Genomic DNA, 20,659 nt, shown 5'->3' on the forward strand with positions numbered 1-20,659 from the left:
ACTAAGTTGGTGATGCCATCCACCCCTCTCATTCTCTGTCGTCCCCTTCAGTCTTTCCCAGCATCAGGGTTTTTTTCCAATGAATAGACTCTTTGCGGCCAAAGTAATAGAGCTTCAGCATCAGTCCTTCCAATGAACATTCAGGGCTGATTTCCTTTAGGATTGACTGGTTTGATCTCCTTGCAGTCCAAGGGACTCTCAAGAGTCTTCTCCAGTGCAATCTGAAAGCATCTCTTCTTCAGCACTCAGCCTTCTTTATTGTCCAACTCTCACATCCGTACATGACTACTGGAAAAACCGTACCTTTGGCTATACAGACCTTTGTTGGCAAAATGATGTCTCTGCTTTTTAATATGCTGTTTAGGTTGGTCATAACTTTCCTTCCAAGGAGCAAACGTCTTTTAATTTCATGGCTGTAGTCACTATCGGCAGTGATTTTTGAGCCCAAGAAAATAAAATCTGTCACTATTTCCACTTTTTCCCCTTCTATTTGCCACGAAGTGATGGAACTGGATGACACGATCTTAGATTTTTGAATGCCGAGTTTTAAGCCATTTCCTTCACTTTCCTCTTTCAGGGTCATCAAGAGACTCTTTAGTTCCTCCTCACTTTCTGCCATTAGAGTGATATCATCTGTATATCTGAGGTTGTTGATATTTCTTTTTTTATTTTTTTACTTTTTAAAAAATTTATTTTAATTGGAGGCTAATTACTTTACAATATTGTAGTGGTTTTTGCCAAACATTGACATCAATCAGCCACGAGTGCACATGTGTTCCCCATCCTGAACCCCCCTCCCACCTCCCTCCCCATCCCATCCCACAGGGTCATCCCAGTGCACCAGCCCTGAGCACCTGGTCTCATGCATCGAACCTGGACCTGCGATTCGCTTCACGTATGATAATGTACACATTTCAATGCTACCCTCTCAAATCATCCCACTCTCACCTTCTCCCACAGAGTTCAAAACACTGACTTTTACATTGTGTCTCTTTTGCTGTCTCACATATAGGGTCATCGTTACCATCTCTCTAAATGGTTGTTGATATTTCTCCCAGCAATCCTGATTCGAGCCTGTGCTTCATCCAGCCGGGCACCTTGCATAATGTACTCTGCATGTAAGTTAAATAAGCAGAGTGACAATATACAGCCTTGTCATACTCCTTCCCCAATTTTGAACTAGTCTGTTCCATGCAAGGTTCTAACTGTTGCTTTTTGACCTGCATACAGTTTCTCAGGAGATAAAGAAGTGGGAATACCGGATGACCTTGTTTAAGAATTTTCCAGTTTGTTGTGTTCCACATAGTCAAAGGCTTTAGCAAAGTCAATGAAACAGAAGTAGATGTTCTTCTGGAACTCCCTTGCTTTCCCTATCATGCAACAAATGTTGGCAATTTGATCTCTGGTTCCTCTGCCTTTTCTAAATCCAGTCTGTACATCTGGATGTTCTTGGTTTACATACTGCCGAAGCCCAGCTTGAAGAATTTTGAGCATTACCTTGCTAGCATGTGAGTCAAAGTCGCTTAGTTGTGTCCGACTCTTTGCAACCCCATGCACTGTAGTCCATGGAATTCTACAGGCCAGAGTACTGGAGTGGGTAGCCTTTCCCTTCTCCAGGGAATCTTCCCAACCCAGGGATCAAAACCACGTCTCCTGCATTGCAGGCAGATTCTTTACCAGCCTAGCCACGAGGGAAGCCCTGCTAGCATGTGAAATGAGTGCAACTGTGTGGTAGTTTGAACATTCTTTGGCATTGCCCTTCTTTGGGGTTGGAAAGAAAACTGACCTTTTCCAGTGCTGTGGCCACTGCTGAGTTTTCCAAGTTTGGAAATAACTACAAAAATAAAATTATACCCTGGGATAAATGCCATGAAAGGCATGGCTGCTATGAGAAAGAATAAGTTGATTTATTGACATGAATAAGCCCATAAGACATAAAAAGAACACATACAGCATACAGAAGAGAGATCTTAAACACATAAATATAAATAATATAGAAACACAAATAACACTTGACATTATTTATTGGCAGAGGTAGTAGTGATGTGATGCTGGATAGTTAAGGCAAAGTCAACAGTTTAGCAAATTCCATGAAGAGCAAGAAGGCCAAAGTAGCTGATGCAGGGGAAGTGGGGAAGCACGATACTGTAAGACGAGGGAAGACAGGCAGGAGGTGGCCAGGCCACACATATCACTCCAAAAGGCTGAGAGCCCTGTGAAAGTTATCTGATTAATCGCTTAATTCAATCTTCCCGAACCTTAATTAATCATGAAAATCTTTCTAAGAAAAGCCAGTAACAGGTCATGGACAGTGTTCCACAGAACACACTTTCAGTCACATGACAGCAAGGGAGTGCAAAGTAAAGGTCTGCTCTCTGCTAGTGCTGGTACATTTTAAGAGAAAATGATACAGTACAAAAGCTGAGTTTTCATTTACTTATATTTTGAATTAAGAAGTGTCAGGCAGAAAAAAGCACAACAGGCCTAGAAACTGCTGGAAAGGCTGGCCCTGGCTGGTCTTCAAGGCCTTGGACTTTCTGTTTCTACCGCTCCTTAACAGATAAGGACAGTTCTGTATACTTAAACCGTTTGCGCAAACAGTATGGTTTATGCTCAATATCTGCTTTTCTTCCGGGAGCCTGGAATTTTGATACATGTTAGAGAGTGGATGCCTACATGACCAGCTGTCATAAAAACCCTAGGCGCTCCACTGAGACTCTAATGAGCTTCCCTAGTAGACCATCTTTCACTCGTGCTGTCCCAAGCCCCTCCTGGAGGAACTAAGTGTGACCTCTGTGACTCCAGCAAGAGAGCTCCTGGAAACTTGTGCCTGCTTCCCTTTGGACTTTGCCTCATGGGCATTTTTTCTTTGCTGATTTTGTTTTGTATCCTGTGCTGCAATAAATGATAGCCATGAGTATCACTATATACTCAGTCCTCCTCGGAGAGGGCAATGGCACCCCACTCCAGTACTCTTGCCTGGAAAATCCCACGGACAGAGGAGCCTGGTAGGCTGCATGCAGTCCATGGGGTCGCTAGGAGTCGAACACAACTGAGCGACTTCACTTTCATGCATTGTAGTAGGAACTGACAATCCACTCTAGTATTCTTGCCTGGAGAATCCCAGGGATGGGGGAGCCCGGTGGGCTGCCATCTATGGGGTCGCACAGAGTCAGACACGACTGAAGCGACTTAGCAGCAGCAGCAGCAGCAGCCCTCCTAGTGAACCCAGGGATGTTCTTGGGGATTTCAATGCAAGAATAAAATGGAATACAGCAAGATGCCTCCCTCCACCGCTGTCTTCCAGTCTCTCAAAATAAAACTTAACTGTTTTGGAAAAAATATATAGTTGGTATTCAGGTATAGAGCATTTCTCTCTTTTTTTTTTTTTTACAGAAGCAATTACTATAAAAAACAGAATAGCAGCTAACTTTAAAGCGACTGTGATTGAGAAGAGGCATTGAGTGAGGCTTTGCTCATGTTTGTGCTGTGCTTAGGTGTTCAGTCGTGTCTAACTTTTTGTGAACATGTGGACTGTAGCCCGCCAGGCTCCTCTGTCCATGAGGATTCTCCAGGCAAGAAAACTGGAATGGGTTGCCATGAGCTCCTCCAGGGGATCTTCCCAACCCAGGGATTGAACCCAGGTCTCCTGCATTGCAGATGGATTCTTTACCAGCTGAGCCACAGGGGAAGCCCAAGAATACTTGGAGTGGGTAGCCATTCCCTTTTCCGGGGGATCTTCCCAACCCAGGGATAGAACCCAGGTCTCCCCCATTGCAGTTGGATTCTTTACCAGATGTGCCACCAGGGAAGCTTGCTCATGCTCACACTGTTCTATTTCACGACTATGGCGGTGTTAGATTTAAAATAACTTAATAAAAAGGTAAGTTAAAATTGTTTATATGCTTGTCTATTGTTTCACAACAGAAAATGTTCTGTTATAGCTGGTATGGATTTGGAAGGTGTCAGCTGAAGTCTTGAAACCATCAATATATCCATTTCCTGAAGAAAAGGATATAAAAGAATGAACGGAAGGCTAAGTGCTGAGGCTCAGGAAACGCGTAGGTTTGGGTAGCTGGGGAAGAACACAGTTAAGGAAACCATGGAAAACACTCATCAGCTGGGCAGTGACCAGAATGGGCTGCGTGCTAAGAAGTGGTCTACGAATGAGGTTTACTTTGAAATGAGAAGTTGCCCCTTTCCTCTGCGTGACCAGAAAGTTTTGGATACACTTCAGTTTCAGTACTTACCACTCTGTACGGGCAAATAATTGCTAAGAGTTCTACATCCGCAAAGAGTTTAAGTTCCTGCAGTACTGGCACTGTGTCCTTTTCAGTTAACTTTGTATTCCAATTACCTTGAAGACGGCCTGGCTCGTAACGGGTCCTTAATAAATCAGGTGCTTAGAATGGAGGATGCAATCAGGCCCATATCACAGAAACCATGAAAAGAGAGAATGTAGTCTATGATCTGTTTTAAATTTTCTTCATTTTTCTTCTTTTTCTCCTACTTTTGGCAACTTTTCAGGTCATTACTGTTTTTTCACTAAATCCTTTCCACTCTACTGCTACCTCCTCAGCATTGCTTTAAGAACGACCTGAGCACCGACTATGTGCAGGGCACTCAGCCAGGTACTGTCAGAGATACAAAAATGAGCTTACATATTCCAGCACATGGTAACACAAAACTGTAAGTGGAATACAGAGAGAAAGAACAGGACAATGGCATGGAAGTTAGAGGAGAGTCATTAGAAATAGCTTTCATGGGAAGATGACATCTGCTTTTGTTCTTGAATAATGTTAGAATTTAAACAGAAAGAAGAACAGGTAAGGGTGTTTCAATAGAGAGAACAGCTTAAGAATTAATAGGTATATGGACGACAATGTACAAAGAAATGAAGCGAGAAAGGCAGGAGTCGACTAGGTAAGAAAAAGAAGGAAGCAAAAATTATGTCATTGTCCGAGTGAGTAGAGCTGATAAAGGAGACCAAAACGGAGCTGCCAGAGATGTAAAGGAAAACCAGGAAAATGTGGTTTCATACAACTGAAGAGAAGAAACTGAAGCAGAAGTAAAAAACTTGGAGTGAGCAGATGTTTTATAACTCTTTTCAAAGAAAGACTGTAAAAAGGTGCCAAGAAGTGAGGTAGTGGGAGAGAGGATGTGTGAAAGTCTGGAAAGGTGTGTGTATGAAAAAGAGGGAGATATCATAACAAATGAGGAGGGAAGATGCAGTAAAGCATCAGTTTTCAGCTGGGTGACTGTGCTCCCCCAGAGACATCTGGCATGCCTGGAGACATTTTTGGTTGTCACTAGCTAGGGATGAGAAAGGTCACTACTGCAACCTAGTGGGTAGAGGCCGAGGATGCTGCTAAACATTCTGCAACGCACACGACCGTGCACCACGATAAGGAATTATCTGGTCCTACATGTCAGTAGGGCCAAGGTTGAGAAACCCTGTACTAAAGCATGGCGGATACAAAAGAGAATGATTAACCAAAGAAGCAAAGTCTTTGGTAAAGTGAGAACATTCAGGGAGAAAGAAAACTTTTCTGGTTCTCTATCTCTAGGATGGAGACAGCTTCAGGCTGGATAGCTTCAAGACATTACTTATTTGAAAAAGTACACTGAAATACAACATTCCAATTTTCCCCATATACATGAACGACAATGTGCATGCCTTAAATCATTACTTACCCTGTGAACAGATAAACCACTTATCTTCTGGGATACATCAAGGTTTAAAATGTGGGTACTTCTATTTTTTTCTAAGTTCCAAATATGTACAGCAGGCACACCCATTAAATGGTTAATAGATATTGATTAGAGTCCATATACTAGTTAAAAATTTATAATTTATAAATCTCCTACGTACTATTTAGAAAGAAGTTACAAATAATCTATATTTTAATAGTTCATTGGAATACCATGTGAAATGGAGGCCTACAAAAGAAAGCACCAGTTTAAGAAGCCAGGTAATACTGCTATAAAAGGACAGGAGGAGTTAACAGGGACTATAAAAATGGAGCTTGAACTACCTTTGGAACAAAGTGCAAAATATTTCAAAGACACAATGAACTTGATCATATACTTTTCACTTTGTATCATAAACATGAAAAGACTATTTACTGATATGCATTATGTGAAAAGTACTAAGAGAAATTTAATAAAAAATTCTGCTCTCAAGAGAATTTTCATTCATTTATATGTTTTCCAAGCATGAACTATGTGCTAATAATAGGCTTATGAGGATATAACAATGAAAAAGACAGACGTAATTTCTGCTTCAAAATTAATTAGGGATAGGACTTCCCTGGTGGCCCAGAGGTGAAGACCCCATGCTCCCAATACAGGGGGGCCCAGTTTGATTGCTGGTCAGGGAACTAGATCCCACATGCTGCAACTAAGACTGGGTGCAGTCAAATATTTTTTTAAATTATACAAGGACAAGCTGGTAAATGACCCCAGGTGGCGCTAGTGGTAAAGAACCTGTCTGCCAAAGCAGGAGATGATGTAACAGATGCTGGTTTGATCCCTGGGTTGGGAAGATCCTGTGGAGAAGGAAATGGCCACCCACTCCAGTCTTCTTGCCTGGAGAAACCCATGTACAAGAGGAGCCTGGCAGGCTACAGTCCATGGGGTCACACACAGTCAGACATGACTGAAGTGACTTAGCACACACACACACACACAAGCAGGTAAATAGGCAATTACAATGTAAAGGAAGCACAAATTAGTGAAGATGAACTCTAGAGCTGAACTATCTAGGTTTGGATCCAGATCCATTTATAAGGCTTGTGATCTTGGGCAAACTGTTTACCTTCTCTGTGTCTAATGATGAAGCATTCACCTTATGGGGTTGTTGAGAAAGTAACATCTGAGATAAGATCTAAGACTACAAGTGTGAACCTTTTTCTTGGTGAAGGTAATGGGGGGGGGGGGGGGGAATGGGATACCAAAATAAAGCTCTAAACAGCAAAGGAAACTGACTATGTGAAGGCCCAAGAAAAGAACAAAACTTGGTTCACTAAGGAACTTAAAGCAATTCTATATGCAGAGTGTGAATGGAAAGGGGGTTGGCAGTAGTAAAGATATGAGCCCAGAGAAGCAGCAGAGGCTGGATAACAAAAAGCCATTTGATCCATGAAAAGGAGTTTGAACTTCATTTTAGAATTTTGTTAAACATACACACACACTTTTGCTTAAACTTGCTCTCACTCAAGAGTTAATAAGCCCACATGACAGAAAGAATGCACACATAAAGAACAGAATTCTTGGCTTCAATTCTCAAAAGTTGAAATCCAAACAGCATTAAATATATTCACTTAATGTGGAAAAGTTGATAGAGAAAAAAAGAGATGCCTGAGCATCTCTGTTCAGAACACTATACTGTGTTTTCACATAGACTATTTAAATTAATCAAAGAAGAACTCTAAGGAAGGTGATACTATTCATTTTACAGATGCAGAAACTAAGGTACAGAAGCAACAAACAATTAGACATCAAAACATGAAAGCTGTTCACAAATCTGTCTTTGCACGCTCATCCCAACACATGATACTACAATTTCTCATGTGTACTATATTCTTCTTTACCTTGTTTTAAAACAACTACAAATCACCATGTCAAAGTTTTATTTGCCTGAAGCCAACAGATGGAGAAGTATACCAAGTTGGGAATTTTAACTCTACTTCCCCATCCTTCCTCCTTTCTCGGACTTTACTGTTGAAGCATGTGACAGAACTATGACTCTGTCACTAAGGATAAAATGAGATTTCTCTGTCATAAGCTATTACTAACAATCACTACAAACTCACCTAAGGTTTCTGCCACAAAGCTTTTTTGCTAACCAGAAAATTCTCATGTCTCATCTCAAGCAAGCAAGAAATATTTTGGGAAAAGTCTGATGACAAGAATAATTAAAACTTAAGAAGAATTTTCTCTAAAGTAAACTCCAGATAAAACAGAAATTAAGTAAATATAATTTCAGAATGGGCTTCCCTGGTGGCTCAGAGGTAAAGAATCCACTTGCAATGCAGGAGACTTGGGTTCGATCCCTGGATTGGGAAGATCCCCTGGAAAAGGGCATGGCAACCCACTCTAGTATTCTTGCCTGAAGAATCCCATGGACAGAGGAGGCTGGAAGGCTACAATCCACGGGATTGCAAAGAGTCAGACATGACTGGAGAGACTTATTTAGCACACAGCACAATTTCAGAATACAGGGGAAAAGAATACACTATACTTGAAGTTGTTTTGGCATTCAGTCTCCCCCTAAAGAAGAAAGGAAATTACACACTAACAACACAATTCATTATTGCTCATTCCATGATTTCTGCTTTAGTAGGTAAGATTTTCATAAAATTTAAGGAATTGTAGCCAGAGGAGATTGTCAAACTTTTAATCTTCATCAATATTTTTAGAAAACAAGAGCAAGCAAAGAACACCTTGCATGCCTGGCCTAATTGATTTTTCCATCTCATTTTAGTTTTAAATACAATAATATACCTCAAATTTACTAAAAGATTGTTTACAAAGCATTTTCTCATGCTATTATTTCATCCCAACAACTCACTCTCTACAATTTACCAGACACTATGCCACATCCTTTTTTGCTTTTGCTCCAAGTACAGAAGAGTTATGTGGAGGAGTCAAACGTACAAGCAACTGGTGATAATACAGTACAATAAGAACTGGAAGAAAGGTCCAAAGTACTAAGGGAATGAGTATATGATTACTGGTAAAAGTAACTTTTGAACTGGGTCTTGAAGAATAAAGATGGCTTTAAGAATCAGAAGACTTTTTATTGCAAATAACCCCAAATTGGCTTACACAATAGGGATTTATTCATGAACAGAAATCCCACCATAGAGAAAGCCCCAGGCCCAGCACAATAGGAGTCTAAAATGATATTATCATGGACCTACATTCATTCTACCTCTCTGTTCTGCTGTCTTCAGGGCATGATTCATCATTCCCTGTGGTCACAAAACAGCTGCCAGTTGCTATTAGCACTGCTCCCTTGTTCACATACAACAGGGGAAAAAAAAATCTTCTTCCCCCAAAATAGAATCTCTCTTTCCTTGTCCAGTTTAACTTGGACAAATAATAATTTACAGGGGAATGCCTTGAGCTGATTGGCTTGGTATAATCAAGATCTACCGCTGAAATGGGTGATGAGTCATCTTCTCATAGTCTCCTGGATGGCAATGAAAAAGAACTCCAAACACTGGGATAAACACACTAAAACCAGTACAGGGAACAAGAGAAACAGTTTAGCATGGCTGGAGTGACGGGAAATCTAAGGTTGGACAAAGTTTACAAAACTTCTGTGAGTTTGGACTTTATCCAGTAGACAATGGGAACACAACGCAAGTTTTTTAGGTAGAAAAGTAACATCCTTCAATTGGGTTGTTTTTTTTTTTAAGTGTGGTAGCAATATAGAGAACTGCAGAGAAGGAGAGGGAAAGAGGGAGAACAAACAGCAGCGATTCAGCTGGTAGGCCATTCGATAAACAGTCCAGACTAGTAAGGAAGTGGTAATAGGTAGGCAAGGAATGGAATAAAAAATGCAAGGTGGCACAGTTGCAATGTGAAACACTGTGTGCCTGTACTTCTTTCTTCTTACAGATGAAGAATTAGGCCTCAGACAGGTAAAATGGATTGCTTATGACTGCAGAACTTTCACCAGTCAGAAACTCAGACCCGAAAATGACTTTTCTTTTCTTAAAACATACCTGTGAATACACTCAACAAAACAGGAAACTAGCTCAACAAAATAAAGGTTATACATGAAAAATCCACAGCTAACACCATACTTAATGGTCAAAGACTGAAAGCTTTCTCGCTAAGATGAGGAACAAGACAAGGATATTCATTTTCATCATTTCTATTCAATATAATACTGGAATTCCTAGCCAGAGCAATTAGGCAAGAAAAAGAAAGAAAAGGTATTCAAATTGGAAAGAAGTAAAATGATCAGTTTGGAGATAACATTATCGTATATATAAAAAACTCTAAGATCACACACACACACAACCTGTTAGGATAAATTAATTCAGAAAGGTTACAGGATACAAAATCAATACGTAAAAATGAGTTGTGTTCTGTGACAATGAACAATCCAAAAAAGAAACCATATTTACAATCACCAAAAGGAATATTTAGGAGTAAACCTAACCAAAGAGATGAAAGACTTTTACATTGAAAACTAGGAAATGTTGTGGGAAGAAATTAAACACAAATAAATGAAAGACATCTGTTGTTTACAGATTGGAAGACTGGAAAAGATGTCATCACTATTCCAAAGAATCTGTAGATTCAATCCAATCCCTATCAAAAAAATCCCAATGACATTTTTTTGCAGATATAGAAAACCTATATCTAAATCTATCCTAACATTTACATGGAACAATCTCAAGGGACCCTAAATAGCCAAAACAATTTCAAAGAAGAATAATGTTGGTGGCCTCATACTTCTGATTTCAAAACTTACTATAAAGCTAGAGTAATCAAAAAGGGTGGTACCAGCATAAAGACAGACTTACAGACAAATGGAATAGAAGATTTCAAAAATAAATCCCTGAATGTATGATCAAGTGATTTTTGACAAAGATGCCAAGACCATTCAATGGAAAAAAGATAGTCTTTTTAGCAAATGGTATTGGAAAAACTGGATATTCACATGTAAAGACCTAACTATAAGAGTTTTTGAGGGGAAAACCCTTAGAAGCGTTTTAAAAGGGGAAAGCTTCATGTCACTGGATTTGGCAGTAATTTCTCAGATGTAACACCAAAAGTATAAACAAAAGAAAAAACTAGATCAGCTGGACTTCGTTAAAATTAAAACCTTCTGTGCATCAAAATACGCTCCACAGAGTGAAAAGGTAATGCATGGACTGGCAAAAATACTTGAAAATCATGTATCTGATAAGGGATTGGTATCCAGAATATACAAAGAGCTCCTACAACTCAACAGAAAAATAACTTAATTAAAAAAATAGGCAAAGAACTTAAATAGATTATTTCTCCAATTCAAAAGGCTGATAAGCACAAGAGATGCTAATATCATAGAGAAATGCAAGTGAAAACCACAATGAGATATCACTTCATACCAGCAGGATGGATGTTATCAAAATAATGAATTTAACAAGTATTGGTGAGGATGTGAAGAAATTGAACTCTGACTCATGCTGGTGGGAATGTAAAATTTTCTGGATATATACCCAAATGAAATGAAAGCAGGGACTCAGATACCTGCACATCTACGTACATTATTATTCCAAGAGCCAAAAAGTGGAAGCATACAAAGTACCAACTAACAGATTATATACAATGGAATATTATTCAGCCTTAAATATGAAGGAAATTCTGACAAATGCTACAACTTGGATGAACATTATGCCAAGTGAAATAAGCCAGGACAAATATTCTATGAGTCTACTTATAGGAAATACATACAGTAATCAAATTCATAGAGACGGAAAGCAGAAAAGTGGTTGTCATGGGCTGGGTGTAAAAGGAAGTGGGGAGTTAGTGTTTACTGGGTACAGAGTTTCAGTTGGGAAAGATGAATAGAGTTCTGGAAATGGGTGGTGGTAGTGGTTACAGAGCGGATGCACTTAATGCCAAAGAACTGTACAATTAAAACTGGTAAAAATGGCAAATTTTATGTTATGTATATTTTATCATGATAAAAACAACAACAAAATTATACCTGCCCTGCATCTTTACTAGGGACTCTATCTTAGTGTTAGGATCTCATCTCTTCCTACCTAGGTACTGCAACAGCTACTCTTTTCCCTGGTTCATTCCACTCAAACTTATTCTAACTAAATCAACGGATCACTGACAGGTGCATCTTGGCAGTTTTATCAAATTAATGTCTGGCCTCCAAAGTTTCAAAGAATCCCCATATCTTGCACAAGAGGATAAAAATCCAAATCTCCTCAATCTGGCACTCAAACCCTTCTACCAACAGATACCCTTTCAATAGTGTAATGTCTTCCCAAGGAACTTCAGTGGTCAGCTCATTCAAGTTTTCCTCTTTTCCCCTCCCTTAAAACTAATCTCCATCTTATACTCTTGTTTTTCCCTCACAGAGTAACTGCTCCAATCTCTCTGTAAATCTAAACCCTCACAGAAGCTAGTTCAAGTGTTCCAGGAAGTTATTTAGACTCCTGAGGCCTCACTCATCTCCCTCTAACCAGAAAACGTACAGCATTCTTTGTACTGACAGAACTTTTAACTAGACTGCTTTCTAGGATCAGAGGGGTACATCTTATCTTTTCTGAGGGCAAAGTCTATATATTACACTTGTTTCTTCTGCAGCACCTAATAATGCAAAATACAAAACCGATCTTCAATAATCACCTGTGTAACTGAACACAAGGCACAACTTTGGTGTGTGAGTTTCAATGACTAGAATATGAAATCAGAATCACGTGGCATGACTATCTCTGAAGGTTAATCTGTGACACACAACACAGAAATTTCTGCGACTACGTGGAAACCAGGTGGTATAACACAGGTATTTTAAAGCCTAAAATGAGAGTCTGGATACAAAGAACCTTTTTAAAACCTGGTATTGCTGAACCAAACAACATAGTAGTTAGGTTTTGCGGGACAGAATATGAACCTATGGTTTTACTGAATGCATGCAAACACGAGCAATGCTATAATTGGACAGAAATACAGTCACAGGCCTATGAAAACTCTAAATGAAATGTCAGTTGGTTTTTATTAAATTCAGGTCAGGAAAAAATCTTCCTCAGTTACTTGTGGTAACTGACAGCAACTGTCAAGAATCAGTGTGAGGCGCACTCTCTGACTTCTCCTTTCAAGTCTATTGCACAAAGACCCAGCGAGGATGGTGGTGAAGAATGCAATCAATGAAGAACAGGGGGTTCAGCAGTGAGCGAAAGGTGCTCTCTAAATGGGGCGAAGAGAGGCCTAGATCCCCGTTTTGGTCCAATCCCTGAGCAGCTGCAGGACCCACAGTGAGTCGCTCATCTCCCTGAGCCTAGTTTCCCGGCTCTAAAACAAGTCACACCAGATCGCTCAAGGTTTTTCTGACTTCAAAATTCTAGGACAAGTTTCGTCACAGCTGCCATTAACGCGTATGATTCTTGCAATTTCAAATCTTTCTTCCACATCTCTAGGAAGAAAGTAATGGATTTCAGCAATCCAGAAGAAATGGATGCCATTGAGAAACAAAAGATTCTGTTAGTTGGAAAAAAACGAAGGAATTCTGTAAAAATGTCTATTTCTTTATCACGCTAAGATATTTTAGCAGAGGGAACAGATTTCTGGTAAAAACCAAGACTGCTTCTGCAAATTAGGCCTAATCCAGATTACTTACTATCTGTGCTGGTATATGAAGAGGTGCTATTGTATTTCAAAAGAGGAGCAAACACTGCTCAGAGCTTCCCCCCAGCAAACGGTGATAAAGTTCTCATCTTCGGGGCAAGGCTAGTAAACATCTGTGCAAATGACGAGATGCTGAAAAATGCACGCTTTTAGCCTTTCAAGTACTCCAAGCACAGACTTCTTTATCAAACACTCTGTATTGTCTCGTCTCTCTCCCAACCTACCAAAGAGCTGATTCCAGTTCGACCCCGAAACAGTAACTTACCCGGACAATCCAACTTCCCCCCGGGAGCAGCGGTCCCCAGGCCTGCTCTCCCCGACCCCCGAAGCCGGCCGGCTGCTCTCATGCCCACCCCAGGGCGGTCGCAGCCCGGCAGCCCGGGTAAACGCGCGCCCGAACCTCGGGAGCGGTTTCCCGGCGTCCAGGGAGCGGCGGGTCCCGCCCCTCGGAGCCCTGAGTCGGGAACCGGCCGGGCCGCCGCTGCGGCCACCTCCCGCCGCTATCCCAGCTCGGGAGCGCCACACCTCGTAGCTCCAGCCCCCGGGACGGCGGCGCACAGTCCAGCCCGCCCCTCGGAGCGCACCAGGACCGGTCAGTCTGCCGCCGCCACCGCCGCCGCCTTAGCCCCAGACGGACCACAGCCTCCCTCCGCTCCGCTGCCCCGCGCCTCTCGCGGCGGCCCGGCCCCAGCCTTGCGCCCCCGCCGCTCACGCACAGCCCCTTCCCCGCCGGGACGCCCAGCGCCGCGCCGGGCACAGCCTCGCCTCACAGCCTCGGAGATATCGAGGGGGACACTCACCCCGGAGGCTCCTCCCGCCGCTGCTGCTGCTGCCGCCGCTGGGACCGCGGCCGTCGCCCCCGCCGCCGCCGCCACCAGCACCGCCGTCCGCACCGGCGCCAGCGCCCCGGGCCATCCTCCTCCTGCCGTCGCCGCCACCGCCCCCCTCTCCGCTCCTGTCAGTGGCTCAGGCTCCGGGGCTTCTCCAGGTTCCCCTCGCCGCCATTTTGACGCCTGGAGCTGGCAGGAGGGGCTCGGCTCAGCGGGGACCTGGCGCGCCTGCGCGGCGCTGCGGAGCCGGCCCGAGCCCCCGCCCGTCCCCGCCGTCGCCGCGCCCGGGGTCACGTGGACCACCGGCAGCGCGCGCGCCGGGGCTGGCCCGGGAGGCGCGCTCACGGGACCCGGGAGCGGTCGGAGTCGAGTGCGCGCGCATTATTCCCGCTCTGTGCTCGGAGTTGGCAACTCCTATCCTGCTTATTCCGGGGAATTGTGGCAAATCGTTTAAACCTGTCAGAATGGAACTATAATAACAACGTTACCGGACGACCGGTTCTACCAATTTTTGTTTCCATTCGGGGGCCGGCATCCTGGTCTAGAACTCACAGTGCATCTTTCTCAAAACGAAGGCTAAGTCCGCGGAAATACCTTTTTTTTTTTTTTTTTAAAGTCTTGGCGTTTGGGTGACTTATTGGCAGTTTATCTTAAGCCGTGTCTGTATGATACGTTTACAAACACCATCTTGCTAGTTATATAGATAATTTTTTTTTTAAGTCATACACTGAAAAGTTTTACTCAGCAAGATAGTCCCATAAACCTGGGATAAGAACTGAGGGAAGTTCACAGTCGCCACGTGGGAGAGCCAAATCGCTCTCCCCAGATGCCTCTCTTCCGGGAGTTTGCAATTTCAGTGGTGCATTAACAAAAGCACATATTTATGGAACACCTTACAGTTTGCAAAAACACTGTTAAATGCTTGGCTTCCTTTGAACACCAAAGCCCCACCCTTTGAGGTAGTGGGGACAAGTATTACAAGTATCCTTTACAAGCTTACTTTTACAAGAAAAAGGACAAGTATCGTTTTACGACTAAGGAAATAGACTCGAAAATACTAAGTCGTTTCCCCTCCGGGCGTATATGCTGCATTAGTAAGTGGACAAGCCAAGACTAGAACCCAGACATTCTCACCCTGGTCATCAGACAAATTACCCCTCACAGTTCTCCGACAGGCTTTTCAATACACCATGTATTTGTCCTCTGGGAATTTATTGAAACCCCTCTTGAAAGTACTTGCTTTGTCAATCTCTACCCATCCTTTGAGAAACAAGTTTTCTAAGTCATGCCTCTAAGTCTTCTTGTTCTCAAACCATCTCTAAGCTTAAAAGACTAAGAACATTTTCAAATTTTGTGGTGTGTGTTTAACCATTTCTTGGTCTTTGGTTGGGAGATTTAGGTTTCTTTCTTTTTAAAAAAATTTTTTTTACAAGGGAAGGACTTTATGAATGTGATCATTGCTTTTCTCTGGACTTTGTTCAGATTAGATGTATCTTTCTTGTGCTCATTCATCACCTCCTTACTTCCTTACAAAGATATTTCTTTCCAATTGGTATTATTTAATTTTCCCCTCCCCCAACCTTTCTCTCCATGCATCTCTCCTCAACCCCAGTCCTCAAAAGGTTTAGAGATTGTAGCATTTCATTGTCAGGAAAAAAATATTGCTTCTAACTGGTAGGGGTTTCTTCAACTGTGTGTGTGTGTGTGTGTGTGTGTGTGTGTATGTGTGTGTTTGGGGTGTGTGTGCTTGTGGTGACAGCAGATAAGTACATGGAAAAGTAAGAAAATACAAGGGAAATAGACCCATCTAGTTGGAGCAAAGGTTTGGCTCTGGGTGCGCACATCCTGTTCCCCTGTACTGTTATACTTCCCGTAAATGCATAAATGAATCTTACCTAAGTTCAAGACACCTACCATTATTTTCTATTATTTTGCCTTTGTCTTTAGCTAAATATTACACTAACTGAAAGACCTATTATATGCAAACTAAAAATTTCATTGTCCTAACCACATTTTGATAATTTACAAAACATTACATAAGATTGGTCCCCAATATTACACTTTCGGGCTTCCCAGGTAGCATTAGTGGTAAAGAATCCACCTGCCAGTGCAGGAGATGTAAGAGTTCAGTCCCTGGGTGTGAAAGATCCCCTGGAGAAGGGCATGGCAACCCACTCTAATATACTTGCCTGGAGAATTCCACGAACAGAGGAGACTGGCAGGCTGCAGTCCATAGGGTTGCACAGAGTTGGACATCACTGAAGCACCTTAGCATGAACATATTTACAGTTTCCCATTTATTCCAAACCTTCATTGCTTGACTTAGATTGTGCTTTCTAGACACAATTTAACAAACAAAATTTAAACAATGCCAACAGTAGCCGAGATATTACTTTGCCAACAAAGGTCTGTATAGTCAAAGCTATGGTTTTTCCAGTAGTCATGTATGGATGTGAGAGTTGGACCATAAAGAAGGCTCAGCGCTGAAGAAGTGTTGCTTTTGAACTGTGGTGCTTGAGAAGACTCCTGAGAGTCCTTTGGACTGCAAGGAGGTCAATCCAGTCAACCCTGAATATTCGTTGGAAGGACTGATGCTGAAACTGAAGCTCCAATACTTGGGCAACTCATTAGAAAAGAGCCAACTCATTAGAAAAGATCTGATGCTGGGAAAGATTGAAGACAGGGGAGAAGGGGACGACAGAGGATGAGATGGTTAGATGGCATCATCAACTCAGTGAAAATGAGTTTGAGCAAAACTCCAGGAGATGGTGAAGGACAAGGAAGCCTGGTATGCTGCAGTCCATGGGATGGAAAAGAGTTGGACAGACTGAGCAACTGAACAACAACAACAATAGCATTCTAAAATCTGAGGGTGGCACCGATTTTCTAAAATCTTTTGATGTGGAAATCTATCCAAAGGCTTTTTGAAAAGCCAAATAAGTTCTGCTGGTTTCACCTTGTCCTTTTGTCTATTTGCATATTTGAAGAACTCTAGTAGACTAGTTGGGTGTGATTTACCTTTACAGAAACCATGTGTAAGTGCTCCATGATTTTTTTCCACCCTTTAATTCATCTACCTTGTGTTTTCTTATCATACTATTTAGTTGCACTTACAAGATACTGAATATACTTGTTTTACACATCATCCGTTAGAGTTTAGATTTATCTATTTCAGTTCACTGCTACACACATTTTTTTTAATGCATCCAATACCATATGCCAGGCACAGCAATAGATGCTCCAGGTAAAAAATAAATGATTCTTTGTCCTTGAGGAGCTTAGACTCTAATAAGAAGGCAGACTAATATATATATATAGATAGATAGATAGATAGATATAGATATAGATATATTTTTTAAGTGCTAAGATAGTATTCAGTGGTGGTAAAGAGTAGGCACCCTAGAGTCAGACAGATCTAGTGGGCCTGTGACACAAGTCAGCGAATCAGCATCTATTCTGGAAACTTCTATGAAGTTATACTAGGAGATTTTTTTTTAATCTATTTCTCTGGAATTTTGACCTTAAAGGACAATGTAAATTATCTTCCTTAGTTATGAGGAGAACTGCTGCTGCTGCTGCTGCTGCTACTAAGTCGTTTCGTTGTGTCCAACTCTGTGTGACCCCATAGATGGCAGCCCAACAGGCTCCCCCGTCCCTGGGATTCTCCAGGCAAGAACACTGTAGTGGGTTGCCATTTCCTTTTCCAATGCATGAAAGTGAAAAGTGAAAGTGAAGTCGCTCAGTCATGTCCCACTCCTAGCGACTCCGTGGACTGCAGCCTACCAGTCTCCTCTGTCCATGGGATTTTCCAGGCAAGAGTACTGGAGTGGGGTGCCATTGCCTTCTCCGTATGAGGAGAAAGACATGAGCAATAAGAGAGAATGGAGACCACAAGCAGAAAGGAGCAGAGAAACTGAGAAAAGGGAAGCCCTGACATCATTTGAACTCCTGGGCATGGCTTGCCCTAAACCAATCCATTCCTAGTCTTTCAGTTTTTATGAGCTGCTAAGTTGCCCTAAGTCTCCTTTTTTCATCTTAGTTTGGAGGTGGATAAAAATAGTACATTTCTGTCTCTTGCAATCGAATGTTCTCTTCTTCCTCTGCGTGCTCCCTCCATCAATGTGTCACCCCATCCACCTGGTCAGGTATGCTTAAAACTCAGATCCTTCCTTTTCTAACTGTGTATACCATATTCTGTTACTCCAATCTGAAACTTCATTTTTCTACCAAATATAAGCATCCACCACAGCCCCTCCCTTGGCTCATCTTTCTAGAAATAGAATATAGAAGCTGAATTTTGTAATCATGAAGAAAAGGAAAATTCTGTTTCTTCCTATGTTTTGCAATAATGATACTGTTCCCCGTTTCCAAGTGTTTTTTCTGAATCTCCTGGAGTCTGAAAAATGAAGAGGAATGAAACACGTGCCAAAGTGCCCCTGACAGTGATCTTGAACAATGTGAAAGATATCTTGCCTATACCAGGAGGAAAGAAATATTCTCATCACCAGAGACAGTAATCAAGAATGAGGGGGGAAAAAAAAAAAAGAATGAGGGAAATTTATATAAACGTATCTTCTTAACCCTTATCTTCCTATTCACTTCTCCACTGTTAACTGCTCTGGTCCAAGCCCTTTTGTCTTGTCAGTTTCAACAATTTATTACTCTTTGTACAACACAATGCTTAGTGTATAAGCATTCAGCTCTAACTGCTTCTTTGGGTCTTAGCTTTCCTGTAGATCAGTCACCTAGAGCCAGACATCCTGGAATATGAAGTCAAGTGGGTCTTAGGAAGTATCACTACGAACAAAGCTAGTGGAGGTGATGGAATTCCAGTTGAGCTATTAAAAATCCTAAAAGATGATGCTGTGAAAGTGTTGCACTCAATATGCCAGCAAATTTGGAAAACTCAGCAGTGGTCACAGGACTGGAAAAGATCCATTCCAATCCCAACGAAAGGCAATCCCAAAGAATGCTCAAACTACCACACAATTGCACTCATCTCACACACTAGCACAGTAATGCTCAAAATTCTCCAAGTCAGGCTTCAACAGTATGTGAACCATAAACTTCCAGATGTTCAAGTTGGATTTAAAAAAGGCAGAGGAACCAGAGATGAAATTGCCAACATCTGCTGGATCATTGAGAAAGAAAGAGAGTTCCAGAAAAACATCTATTTCTGCTTTATTGACTATGCCAAAGCCTTTGACTGTGTGGATCATAATAAACTGTGGAAAATTCTTCAAGAGATGGGAATACCAGATCATCTGACCTGCCTCTTGAGAAATCTGTATGCAGGTCAAGGAGCAACAGTTAGAACTGTACACGGAACAACAGACTGGTTCCAAACTGGGAAAGAAGTATGTCAAGGCTGTATGTTGTCACCCTGCTTATTTACCTTATATGCAGAGTACATCATGGGAAACGCTGGGCTGGATGAAGCACAAGCTGCAATCAAGATTGCTGCAAGAAATATCAATAACCTCATATGTGCAGATGACACCACCCTTATGGCAGAAAGCAAAGAAGAACCAAAGAGTTTCTTGATGAAATTCAAAGAGGAGAGTGAAGAAGTTGGCTTAGAACTCAACATTCAGAAAACTAAGATCATGGCATCTAGTCCTATCACTTCATGGCAAATAGATGGGGAAGCAGTGGAAAGAGTGGCAGATTTTATTTTTTGGGGGGCTCCAAAATCACAGCAGATGGTGATTGTAGCCATGTAGCCTTACTCCTTGGAAGGAAAGTTATGACCAACCTAGGCAGCATATTAAAAAGCAGAGCCATTACTTTGCCAACAAAAGAAAAACCATTACTATGGTTTTTCCAATTGTCATGCATGGATGTGAGAGTTGGACTATAAAGAAAGCTGAGTGCTGAAGAATTGATGCTTTTGAACTGTGGTGTTGGAGAAGACTCTTGAGAGTCTCTTGGACTGCAAGGAGATCCAACCAGTGCATCCTCAAGGAAATCAGTCCTGAATATTCACTGGAAGGATTGATGTTGAAGCTGAAACTTTGGCCACCTGATGCAAAGAGCTGACTCATTTGAAAAGACCCTGATGCTGGGAAAGATTGAAGGCTGGAGAAGAAGGGGATGACAGGATGAAATGGTCGGATGGCATCACCGACTCAATGGGCATGAGTTTGAGTAAACTGCGGGAGTTGGTGATGGACAGGGAGGCCTGGCGAGCTGCAGTCCGTGTGGTGGCAAAGAGTTGGACACGACTGAACTGAACTGAACTGAACTGAGAGGTTCCCATGCACACGTAAAAATCTGTATGCCTTTCCTTGTTAGTCTGTGTGTGTCAACTTACTTCCCAGTCCCTGTCAGAGACCTTAAGACGGTAGAAGTAAAGTTTCGCCTCCCCTACACATGGGTTCAGCTACATTTAAAACATGAGCTTCAGTTCATCAGAGTACACAGGAAGGAGAGTGAAAAGACAAGTCACACATTGGTGAAAAGTA

General features: G+C 42.0%; 1 protein-coding gene across 1 annotated transcript in view; it reads right to left on the reverse strand.

The window, feature by feature from the left end:
- BTBD7 (BTB domain containing 7) overlaps positions 1-14,400 on the reverse strand; it is a 98,659-nt gene extending 84,259 nt beyond the window's left edge. Inside the window, exon 1 of the mRNA XM_065906235.1 lies at positions 14,166-14,400. The gene's annotated coding sequence lies outside the window, so the exon portion shown is untranslated. The remainder of the gene's footprint in view (positions 1-14,165) is intronic.
- Positions 14,401-20,659: the final 6,259 nt, after the last annotated feature.

Source organism: Muntiacus reevesi, chromosome 15 (genome assembly GCF_963930625.1).
Source record: "Muntiacus reevesi chromosome 15, mMunRee1.1, whole genome shotgun sequence".
Lineage (NCBI taxonomy): Eukaryota > Metazoa > Chordata > Mammalia > Artiodactyla > Cervidae > Muntiacus > Muntiacus reevesi.